Source organism: Mustela erminea, chromosome 10 (genome assembly GCF_009829155.1).
Source record: "Mustela erminea isolate mMusErm1 chromosome 10, mMusErm1.Pri, whole genome shotgun sequence".
Taxonomy (NCBI): Eukaryota; Metazoa; Chordata; class Mammalia; order Carnivora; family Mustelidae; genus Mustela; species Mustela erminea.
In genome coordinates, this window is record NC_045623.1 from 220,659 (window position 1) to 230,828 (window position 10,170).

The 10,170-nt window shown below is 48.3% G+C and overlaps 1 non-coding gene across 1 annotated transcript; it reads right to left on the bottom strand.

The window, feature by feature from the left end:
- Positions 1-4,419: 4,419 nt before the first annotated feature.
- LOC116568423 lies at positions 4,420-4,582 on the bottom strand. Its single transcript, XR_004276628.1, has one exon. It is a non-coding gene; the product is annotated as a U1 spliceosomal RNA (small nuclear RNA).
- Positions 4,583-10,170: the final 5,588 nt, after the last annotated feature.

The window sequence follows — 10,170 nt, forward strand, 5'->3', positions numbered from 1 at the left end:
GCACTTGCTTTGCGCGTCCGCCCCACCATCCCGCCTTACCCTGCCATCTCCCCTGTTTCGGGCAGGTTTCCCTGCTCAGGTCACCTCCAAGAATGTGTGCCCCAAGGAGGGCGTAGCGTCCTGTCCTCTCCTTGAGACCATTATGCAGCTCAGGCTTTTCTAACGCTTGCTCCAGTGGGGCCCACTCACAGAGACGGGTAGGCTGAGAGAAACGGGGCTGCTGTTGGAAATACTACCGCGCTCCCAGACCTGCAGGGTGCGTTCTGCTGTGGGTACGGTAGCAGCAAGAGCCGATTCGTCGCCCCGCTGAGGGTCGTCCGTGAGGCCGAGGGAACGGGCGCCTTCACCGATGTCCTGCGATCCGAGGGTCACAAACCTTCCCCAGGCTTTCTAACCAACTCGCAGACACGACTCTTTTTCTCTTTGCCAGGGAGGCCTGCACGCGAAAGAACGCTCGGCTTCAGGCTTGTTTCTTGGAGGAAGGCTCTGGTTCTCTCTTGCATCGTGCAGACTCAGGTTTGAGAAGGCATCCTGCTCCTTGGCGCCACGTGTGAGGGGACGGTGTTGGCATCCCACATTGCTTTCTCACACGGACGCAGAGGGACTTTACGTCAGGCGTTCACACACACTCGGACTTAGAGGACCACTTCCCCGGGATCGACGTCAGTCACTAAGGTGGCAGAGACCGTACCCTCGGCCCGGGCGCTCGCTACTCAGGAAGCGAGCCACTTCCTCACTCATCCACGCTTCTTTCTTCGAGGACTCTGTTCATGGAGGATGATTTTCCCGGGGAGCGGAATTGCTCTGAATTCAGGGCCCCGCTGGCTCATTCGGCTTCCAGGCCCCGGAGCGAAATGACTCTGTCTTGCTGAACCACGCTGTCACTCCAGAGGTGCTGGTGGCACCCACCAGTACTTGGGGTGGAGGCCAAAGGCCTTGGGGTGTGTGGAAGATAACCAACAGCTGAGAGAAGGCTTTCTGGCTTTGGGGAAACTGGATCTGATTGGACCTCATCTGTGAAGCTCGTGTGCTACTGAGGTGCTGGTACCTTGCTCTGTGCTTCTGGGTGTCACGACTGCTTCTCTCTTCACGGAAATGTGTGGCATGTGGGACAACTTGGGCATCTTTACGTACTCCTGTGGCATTTGCTTGTGCTCCGCCACCTCCCCGCAACCCAACACTGTCTCCCCCCATGTTTCAGGTAGGCCTCCCAGCTCAGGACGCTTCCAAGAATGTGTGCCCCAAGGAGGGAGTTGCCATCCTTTCCTCTCTGCATGACTGGTATGCAGCACAGTGCTTTCCTAAGGCTTGCTCCAGTGGGGTCCACCGAAGGCAACAGTCATGCTGAGAGAAAAGGGGCTGAGGTCAGAAGTACTCCCACACTTGCAGTCCTTCTGTGTGTATTCTGCTGTGGTTCCCACGTTCAGGGTAGCAGGAAGAGCCTGTTCGATGCCCCTGTGAGGGGTTTCTTTGTGACCCAGGTAATGGACTCCATCACGGCTGTTCTCCAATCCGAGGGCGGGGAAGCTTCCTCAGGCTTGTGCACTAACTGGCGCATGCCACTCTTTCTGTCTTCGCCACGGAGGCCTGCCCGCAAAAGGCAGCTGGGCTTCAGGCTTGCTTCTGGGAGGTAAGTCTCTGGTTCTGTCTCACATTGTGCAGGTTCAGGTTTGAGAAGGCATCCTTCCTCTTGGAGCAAAGTGTGCGGGGACGATGTTGGCATCCCACACTGACTTCTTTCTCACAGGGACGCAAAGGGACTTTACCTCAGGCCTTCACTTACACTCTGCATTAGCAGTCTGCTTTCCCGCCTACAATGCCAGACACTAAGGAGGCAGAGGCAGGACTCTCAGCCCATGTGCTCGCCCCTCGGGAAGCGGGCTGCTTCCTCTCTCATTCACGCTTCTCTCTCACGCAAGAGTAGTTTTGGAGGAAGGGTGAGTGAGAGGGAGGATCAGACTCACCACCAACAGGGAACTCTACTTGGGGCTTATCCCAGGACCCTGGTACCCTGACTTGAGCCCTAGACTGACACTTCAACAAACTAGTCACCCAGGAATCCCTGCAAATAATTCTTTAAAAATTCCATTACACATAACATACAGCATTGTATTAGTTTCAGGTAAGATCATAGTGTTTATTTTTTATTTCTTTCGTATATATATTTATTTATAGCAGGAGTCATGGGCAGAGGGATAGTGAATCCCAAGCAGACTCTACACAGAGAATGGAAGCAGAACTGAGGCTGGTTCCCATGCCCCTCAACTCATGACCTGAGCTGTCAAGTGTTAGGCACTGAACCGACTGAACCACCTGGGTGTCCATTTGTTTTTCTGACAATTATATGTTTAGCTTTCTACTGAAATAGGCACTGAATAATGAGCAATGCTGAGAGAAACCATGGTACCCATAGACACCAAGGTCAGATTGCCCAAAATGGACCACTGTGGCATACTGATTATTTTGACTTGAAGCTACTTGAAAAGCACCTGGTACAAGGACACTCAAATCCTCCTCTGTCTTTCTGAGAGCAGGAAACCAACCTCCCATATATAAAAGGCACTGCCTGTGCTAAGAAATAGAAAGATATCCTTCTCACCAGGGACTTTAAAACAGAGGTTCTAAATTCTGCTTAGAACTCCCTCCAAATTAAACTCCCAAACAGCCCTCAGAGATGTATTTCTCCTTGTCTAAAATGCATAAAAACTGTCTGCCTTCATCCCTTTTATTTCTGAAACAGCCTCGATTTCAATATTGGTTATTGATGCGTATTCAATGTCTCAGGTAAACTTACTTCTTAGTTTAGCTGTGAGACCTTGAAGGGTAAGGGAGGAACTTTTCCCTTTTTGCGTACCTTTTCCTAAGGAAGTTAAATAGGATTCTTGCTGATTTACAAGGGTGTATCTGATGTGTATAGAACTATTTAAGGAAACAAACTTAGAATCTGCGGATTAAAATGACCACATTCCCTAGGAATGGTCACATGAGGTATGTAAGCATGGCCATGGGACATCACCCCACACAGCTCCACTTTGTGTGCTGAGCTCACACATCACTGAGGGACCATATAGGTTTCATGTGGGCCAGAGCGTGTCCTCCTGTGGGAAGCAGGTTCCTGCAGTTAGTGTTGCTGGGGTCTCAGATGCTTTCATCATACCTCAATATTTGACGCTTGAAAATGCAAGTAAAACTTGATACTGTGGACGATTTATGGTTTGGGGGGACTGATTAGGCAATACAATCCTTTATGTCATCCCATATTGGTTGGATGTGGTCTTATCCAAGTCTCTAATGTTTCCTGAAATACTTGCAATTGGCCAATGTTAAAGCAAGATAATCTGTGTACAGAGTGATCATTGGTTTCATGGCCGTGATGGCCAAGTTTGTTGCTGAAGTATCTTCCAAAATTATGTATCATTCTTTTGCACGTGCCCATTTGCAACTCGAAAAGCCCAGAGGCATATTGCCCAGCTCCTTTATAGTCCTTGTCATCAATTCCCTGGAAGTTCAAGATGACAAAACCTCTTGGTTGTTTTTTTTTTTTTTTCAGGATTTTATTTATTTATTTGACAGAGACAGAGAGAAAGAACACAAGGAGGGAGAACAGCAGAAGGAGTGGGAGAAGCAGGTTCCCCACCGAGCGGGGCTCCCAACGTGGGGCTCCATCCAAGGACCTGAGCTGAGGGCAGAGGCTTAACCCACTGAGCCACAGAGGCTCCCCAACAGCTCTTATTAAATCCCAAACCCCATCTATGATAATTCAGTTCTTTTGTACAATTTACCATAGTTAGGAAAACAGTAGGGATAAGAACAGAGGAATTACAGGGAGCAATCTTACCTTGAAAAAATATGTTTATTTTCAGGAAATGTGCCACACCACACACGTGTGAAAATGGTTCCTGCCACCATGGCAGAGCTAGGCTGATGGCAATTCCCTGAAGCCAAATCATCAGGAACACACCTCCCAGGAAACAAACTGGGGATTTTATTCCTTGCAACCAGAAAGTACACACCCCATGGTCTCAGGAAGAGGGTGTTAGCAAAAACCTATTGTAGTTGGGAAATGCCCTTCACAGTGTCCTTCATGTTACAAGTGCGAGGGAACATCACCTAAAGGTGAGGAACACACTTTTATTGTGGTTCTTGATTTCTTTGTTTGTTTATCAACATGACCAAATTTTATTTGGAATGAGAATTAAAAGGACATTTGACAGTTGAGGAATGTATATATATTCTGATCCAGTTGTACAAGTAATCTAGGTTAAATTACCAAGGAAATTTTACATTATTTCATCAAGCAGCAATATAATTAAAAGGGCTAAAAACCATGCATTCCTTAAGTAACTGGGAGGACCAAAATGCATCTTACCAGAGAAAAACATGTGAGAATACAAAGAAAAGAGAATTCTGTCATTTACCAGGGAAAGAGCACGAAGACAGTCCTCCCCATCACAAGTCAGGCAGTTGAGTTTACCACATTTGGGGATATCGCAAGAGTCAGCAGGACCGTAGTACAATGGTCAAGCCTCATCCTGGGAAAACCACCTACTTGATAGTGGCATTTTCCCTGCTAAGTAAATATGACTCCCTCCTCTTCTGCTCCAGTCCAGCCTCACCAGCTGTCCACCCCACATACATGTTCACTCGCCAACCTGACCCCCAAAAGCCTTGGCACCCTGTCCTGTCCTAAGCATACTCACCTTCCACAGGAGTCTTTCTGATACAATGGAAGAAACAGCACTGCTACATCCTCTGTCCCAGGAATTCTCTGGCCCAGAGCTGCCCCTCAAGGGCACCTGTTTGACATTAGACACGTTCCGCCCATGACATCAGGGGCAAACACACACATGCACACATGCATGCATGCACACAGAGCACTCATCACAGGGAAGGCTGTCCCAGCCTGACAGGAACGTGAGGGAGGACTTTCCAGCAGACAGAGAAGCACAGATCCATCTCTCTCTCTCTCTCTCTCTCTCTCTCTCTCTGTGTGTGTGTCTCTCTCTCTCCCCCTTTACTTAGAACCTGTTTTGAGGAGACAGAGTACATTGGCTGCACTTGTGGAACTCAGCCTCCTAGCCAGTGCCCCACGCACCCCCCAGGCCTGGACACCCCGGGGGAGGGGGCGGGAAACCCAAAGTCAGAAACTTCTGGGCCATGCCTTGGGCTGACACCTGCCAGCAACATCCCAGGCTGATTCTATTTGCCTGTTCTATTTGCCTGTTCCATGCCCTGCTCTGCCGCTGCCTTCCCTCCCTCCAGCATTTCCCCTCGGATGAAATTTCTGCATCAAAGTCAGCCTGTGGACCAAAAAAAGTCAGGTCTAGGAAGCAAAGCAAAACAAATACTCCCAGGAGACAAGTACATGGCAATTCTATGGTCATGGAAGGAGCCCCCAGGATCCTAATTTGCCATAGTCTTGATTGTGCCTTGAGAGAATGCTTTTCTTTTATGGGACTGTTGTAATTCGAAAAGAAAGGGCGTGGAGGGGCATCCAACTTTAGTTGTCACATAAATTCATAGTGAGGTGGGGGCAGTAGGGACCCATGTTAATGCCAGGAACCTGTATGCATGTTCTATCACAGAGCAAGTGGGACACTGCAGAGGTGCTTATGTTAAGAACCTTGAGATGGTGAGATGATCCTGCATTCTCCAGGCAACCTCTGGAAAGACAAGGGGGTCTTAAAACTGGAAGAGGCAGAGAAGGAGGTCAGAAGGATGCTGTGTGAGGACGACTATCCCTGCTGGGGCTGGGGCTTAGCATAGAGGAGGGGCCTCTAAAAGCTGGAACAGGCAAATAGAACCACTGCTTCACCTAAAAAAAAATAGAAACTGTCAGATATTTTACCAGCAAAAATGGGATTTTTCAGGATAAAAGGGAAAGGTGATCTGGGAAAAATCAGCATTGGCAAATCCATAGGTGAATCCAGAGAACAAATGGGAGGGACAGTTTTGAAAGAGGTCAGTTGGGAAGATTGTTCTAAAAGTCCATCGGGGTGAACTGTGAGTTGGAAGAGCACTGGTGTCTCCCTGGGGGAACAAAGCTAGCATTCCTGACTCTGGCCTGGTTAGTAGAGGCCTATGCCTGTGCAATGTCAAGTCCCTGTAAGGTCTGATCAGTCCCTCCCCTGGGGCTGTAGTGCCCTAGGAGATAAGGAAGGCAGAGGAGCTCCCTTGCTAAAACCTCCAAACTGCATTTTAGTGCGGTTTCCCTTGACTAATTTCCACCCTCTCCTAGAGCCTTCAGAAGAGAAGGTGCCCTGTGGACATCTGGATTTTAGTCCACTGAGATCCTTGTTGGGACCTTGCACCCTCAGAACTGTAAGGTAAAAATGTGTAGTGGAGCCCTTTCTGGGGTCTCTTGGGACCAGTAGGGGAGTGCCTGGATGGGAGCAAGGAATCCCTGACCCTCCTTTAGCACCAGCTTTGCAGTCCAGGGCTTTGACACAACTCGTGGCTCCCTAGGGATCAGAAGTCAGACCTGGGCTCAGTGTTACCCATGAGACACCCTAGAAAGGCTGGGAGAGAGCCCACACTTACCATGAGGCCACGTTGTGCTCAGTCTCATTCTTCCTGGGGAGGATGCTGGAGAGAAGAGAAATGAGCAGAGCAGGCTCAGGGGCTTTCAAGAGCCATGCCCACTGACACAGGAGAGCTCTTATTACAGACCTCAGGGCAGCATCCTCTCAGCCCCCACGCAAGGGGTGGGTGTCTCCTGCACTCTCCCCCAGTGTTGACGAAAAACTGTCTTAGAAAAGCTAATGAGATGGCAGCAGTAGAGCAGCAGAAGAAGCTCACCTTCCCCAGGTTCTGCTCAGCCCTCAGGTCCACCTCCACAAGCTCTGGGACTGGGCCTCAGAGCAGGAGCTGCCACTGAACAGCACCCCCAGCAGCATAGGCTGACCCCACTTGGTGGAGGAGGAGGCACACAGTGCTGAAGCCCCTGGGCAAGGCCAGGAAGGAGGCTTCCCCGTGGACAAGCCCCAGGCGGTTAAGGCACTCCTGCCGGACCCCATCCTCTTGCCAGAGATGGTGGGCAACACGGAGACTGCGCACAATGGCTAGACGTTCAATCAGGTGGAAACCAAGCCACTACCCTGGCGAGGTCTCCATCACCTCCAACCTGGAAAGCAGGGCAGCCCTGCATGGGCGTCCTGGGACCACTCAGTCCTCCTGCTTCATCCTTCTCAAGTAGCCTTTTGGGCCCATAAGGGCACAGGCTTCTCTCAAAAAGAAAAAAAAATACACAACAAAAGCTGCCCTTTGTTCTGGCTCAGTGGTTTTTAAATATAAACTTGTAAGGGTTTTCTTACTTCAAGGTTGGGCCCTGGCTCTGGCTCTGCATTCTGTACAAGTCTGTATTCAGACTGTACAAGTCTGTACAGACTGGATTTACTCTCCTACCTGAAAAAACAAAGCAACTGCTAAGACACACAAGATGCATGAAATGCAGATTTCCAAGTTTCTGGGCATCAGGGAAAGAAGAGAACCTTCCTAGACAGGAAAGCACACAGGTGAGCGGAGCCCTATATCTGCTCCAAGGAACTGGCTCGAGAGAGTTTCCAAGCGAGGCCACAGGGCAGGAGAACCTGAGCAGGAGCCCCATGGACATCCTGGAGCTGAGGACGCTGAGTTGTGAGACCCCAGGACGCTGTCCCAGGAGGACAGTGTTGCAGAAAGTCACTTAGCCAGAGCTCTGCAGGAGATCTGGGGTGAGGTGCAGTGCAGTCCTACTCAGGACCATGGTCATCCGTCATCCTACTCCATGGATGGCAAGGTCTGCAACTCGGGGGCAATCATTTGAAAGGAGTAGAGGGAACAGCGCCTGGAGCTCTCGCAGGAAAAATGACCATAATCAGGAGACATATCAGTCACCTGAACTGAACCCACAGATGATGCAGATGGGACAACTACCAGAAAATGACATAAGAACTTTTAGTGTGTTTACAATCAATTGAAAATGCGAAATAAATAAATGAAAAATATACACAAGACCCCATCTAAGAGATGAAAATGACAATGTCTGAAAGGAATGTATGGCAAGAGATTGACAGCAATGAGAAAATGTAGAATAGAAATTCTGATAGAATCGTGTTGACTCTGTAGATCCCTTTGAGTAGTATGGCCTTAGGAACTACAGTAAATCGGCCATACATGAGCACAGTTTCTTGCCCATTAGGACTGTAATCTCCTACAGCAATGTTTTTTACTATTCAGTAAGCAGGTCTTACTTCTCCTTGAAGGAACTGATGCCTACATATTCTACTGTTTTGGGTGCCACTGTCAATGGAATTGCTTTTCTTAATCTCCTTCTCTGATCGATCATTGCTAGTGCATGGAAGCACACCTGATGTGTGTATACATGGTCCCTGCAACCTTACAGAATGAGTTTATGGACGCTAATATTCTTGTGTGTGGATGACTTGAGATTTTTCTATGTTTAGGAGCATGTGCTCTGTAAATAGAGATGCAGGTTGACCCTTGAAGAATGCAGGGTTAAGGGTGCTGACTCTCAAAGTCAAAAATCTGTGTATAATGTTTGACTGCCCAAGACTGAACTAGTAATAGTAGCTGTGGACTGGAAGCCTTAGTGAAAACATAGTCAACTGATGCCTCTTTTGCAAGTTATTTGTATTCTACACTGTATACATATAATAAAGTACGCTAGAGAAACAAATGGTATTAGGATAATCATAAGGATGAGAACATATAGTTAGAGTAGTATGCTTTGTTTATAAAAAGGGAACCTGGAAGTGTACACGTACTGTTCTAAAATATGTTGTACAAGGTCATCTATAGTTTTATTTCTTCCTTCCCACATGCTATTTACACGCTTGAGATTTGAAAGATATTCCTGCCCAGGATAGAATTCTATCTTTCTGCGTGTGGATTTTGCCCTCAGTGAGGAGGAGCGACAGATAGGATTTCACCTCAGCCCCAGAGCCTTGGATCAACACCCACAGGGATAATAAGACTACAGGAGTCCTTGTTCTTTGGACACACGCTCCAACTTGAAGGACGGTGTCCACGGAGGCCATTGCAAGTAGGTCTCAGGGCTCTGGAGCTGCCCCCAGCAGGATGCCAGAGCAATCTCACTCTCTCACCTTCCCATCTTCCCTCTCTCTTTCCCCCTGCACTCCATGTTGCCGCCCCCTCCGCCCCCACCATCCTCCTGCTCCATTACAGCATTCCATAGGCATGCTTCTCCCTGCCACCAGCATCCCCGGCTGAGACCTTGGAGCTCTTCTGGGTGGGGAGTTCAGTGTTGTTCCAAGTGTTGTCCTCTAGATATTTCTCCCACCCTTGCTCAAATCTAAGTCAGCTGCATATCACAGACTTGTAAACATTTTTGCCAATAAGAAAATATTGGAGGTTGTGTGTGCATCTCTCTGTGTGTGTTGCCTTGGAAATCGTAAGGTGCTGCATCAGGAATCTGGAGTGCCTCCCCTCAGGATAGGATAGGGTCCTTGCAGGTCAAGAGCCATTCTGAGCCCTGAGAGAATTCTAAATGTTGGCTGACACTTCCCAAGATCAACCCAGAGACCCTATACTTTTAGTACTTGTTGGGTTTCCCGTGTGTTCTCAGAAGTCCACTGGCTGACAAAAGTTGGCACACTAAGTAGAGAAGTAGACCAAGGAAGAGAATATTCCCTGGATGACCACATTACTCTCTGCCCTCACTGCAGTCTCTCTGAAAATGGGAATGGGCAGTCTATATACCTTGCACTCAGTAGCATATAGGGGAAATAGTGGAACAGTGGAGTAAGAGTTCAAGTTATTATATCCTTAGACTCTACATGAGGGCACAAACAAACTCTACTGAAAAGTTTTGTGGGATATGCAGGTGGGTAGGAGGGGTTAATGGAGCCTGCAATTACACAGCTCAGTATAATTTAATAATGTAATATCTTTCCCACTTCACAGGGTTTTTCTATGATTTTGTCTGATGCCAGGACTGAATCTAAATATATGTGTACTATCCCATTGACTGATTTGCAAATGTTGAATCATCCTTGCAACGAAGAATAAATCACACCTTGTCATAGTGAATAATCTTAATATGCCGTTAGATCCTATTTGCTAGGATCTCGACGAGAGCCTTGCATCCATATTAATCAGGGATATTGGTCTGAAATTCTCCTTTTTTTGGGTCTTTGCCTGGTTTGAGGA